Below are 2,181 nucleotides of genomic sequence, written 5' to 3'. Positions count from 1 at the left end.
TTCGTCCTTGGGCGAAATGGCCGAATTTCGGAAATTTCAAATTTTTCGGCAAAATCTCGGACGAAATTGCAAAATCAAAATTTGAAAATTTGCCCAAAATTCGACCGAAATTTGGCCGAAATTCGGCCAAAATTCAAACAAAATTTGAAATAAAACAAAGCATAAACATATCAGTGCAACAACCATCAGGATGGATCGAATAAACTTCAGCAAATAAGCTCTAGGGATTAATAAAACTGCATCTGTCCAACATAACAGGCACACCTTAGTTATAAAGTTGCCTCCAACATAACCCTTAACAGTCCAACTTCAACCATCACAGCGTAGTTCAGAGTTTAAATAGTCCGTTACAGCCAACAAACTTAAATGATTACACAGAAACAACAGCCCCAAAAGACAACCATCAAAGCATGACACTGAAACAGCAGCTCCAAGCTTGCCTACATCCAAAAGCTTCTTGATATCCCTGGATATTCTTCACATGCCATTACTGGTTTAGAGAAAATAGAGGAAGGGTTAGGATGGAGGTAGTCTGCATGGGAATTATCTTCTGCCACTTTGTGCAACAAAAAATAAAATGGATTATCAGGAGAAGTAGCTAGTAGAACAATATTCAAATGTTATGCATGCTCATGAATGAAATAACAATTCTACTACAGCAATATAGTTTTTATTCACCAAAAAGCTTCAAGAGCAAAGGTTATGGCTCCATATACTAGAATGATGAATTTTAGTTTATAGTTTGTACTCCAGCACAACAAAACTCTAAGGATACAAAGAAAGCAACATAGACACAAACAGCCCGCTGTTGGCTTGGACTAGCCATTTTTCAATTGTCACACAGAAGGAAAATCCACGGTGAAAAATATGAATCAAAAATCATGCATAAGCACAAGGTATTGCAGGATAAATATAGTGGTAACATACCTATAAAACAGTAGCTCCAAGCTTGCATACATCCAAAAGCTTCTTGATATCCTAGTTCTTCATGTGGCATTTTTGGTTTAGAGAAAACAAAGATAGGATCAGGATGGATGTAGTTCAACATCAAAATTTTCTTTTTCCACTTTGTGCATAATCAAATAAAATGGACTAACAGAGAACATCACTACTAGGTGATCGGTAGCAATCAGAACAACACTGATAGGTGGCAATTACAATAGCAATACAAGAAGATAAGTGGCAACACTGATAAGTATAGCAACTACAACAACAATACAAGAAGATAAGTGGCAACTATAACACTACAAGGTGATAATTGACAAGTAGCAATTAGAGCAGCAGTACTGATCATACACAGTGAGGTAAACATTAGAGCACCATAACAATTAAATATCAACCTACTTAAATAAAGAAATGCACATCAAGCTATTTGCTTCAAACATATAAAACATGAAGCTAAAATTTTGAAGCGGAGACGCCGAAAATAAGAGACTTACCAAATCTACGAGTAGAGGCTGTTCACTTCCTTGGTCTTCTTCCTAACTAGTCGTCCAGATCTACGAGCCTCCAAATTGCCAACACTTGCTGCTGTCTCCTTTTCAGCTTGTACTTGTGTCTCTTCTTCCACTTGCATTTGTGTCTCTTGCTGATCTTGTTGATCATCCTCATCATCCTCACTCACCCCATCATCATCCTCACTCTCATTATCAACATACTCATTCTCTTCATCGTCATCCTCACTCTCAGTTTCGACATACTCATTCTCCTCATCATGATTCCTCTTTCTTTTCTTCTTATTACCTTTTGTACCAACATAAGAATCCTTCCTGCTTGAGTTGAGACGCCTTATTTTCTCAAAAACAGCACTGGCTGCATCAGCTACATCCACAATTGGATCCTCTTCATCCTCATTCAGCCACTCCATTATTGGATTTGCTTCATCAAACATTGTTGTGTCCAGCAGCAGTGCACTTGGATCAACTTCATTATCTATATCTTTCTCTTGATCTTCTTCAGCATGTATCTTCAAAGTTTGAATAGTAACCAAGTAAATTATATGACATGCAAGGACAATACAAGGTTGACAAAGAAAGTAAAATGAGTTTGTTTATACCTTTAGGTTGTAGCGGACAGAAACTAGCTTGTGGAGCTTGTCATATAAAAGACGATTTCTTTGCTTTGTGTGCACCAAAGCAAAGGCGCTCCAATTCCTCTCACACCCACTCGATGAGACACATT

The 2,181-nt window shown here is 37.6% G+C and overlaps 1 long non-coding RNA gene across 1 annotated transcript; it reads right to left on the bottom strand.

The window, feature by feature from the left end:
• Positions 1 to 265: 265 nt before the first annotated feature.
• On the bottom strand, positions 266 to 2,181 carry LOC123172768 (uncharacterized). Its single transcript, XR_006485704.1, has 4 exons — positions 2,057 to 2,181; positions 1,440 to 1,966; positions 928 to 984; positions 266 to 490 (listed from the first exon to the last, which is right to left on the bottom strand). It is a non-coding gene; the product is annotated as an uncharacterized lncRNA (long non-coding RNA).

The sequence above is a fragment of the Triticum aestivum genome, unplaced genomic scaffold, assembly GCF_018294505.1.
Source record: "Triticum aestivum cultivar Chinese Spring unplaced genomic scaffold, IWGSC CS RefSeq v2.1 scaffold71740, whole genome shotgun sequence".
Classification (NCBI taxonomy): domain Eukaryota; kingdom Viridiplantae; phylum Streptophyta; class Magnoliopsida; order Poales; family Poaceae; genus Triticum; species Triticum aestivum.
Note: the sequence above shows the minus strand (reverse complement) of the source record. Positions and strands in the feature narration are given on the sequence as shown.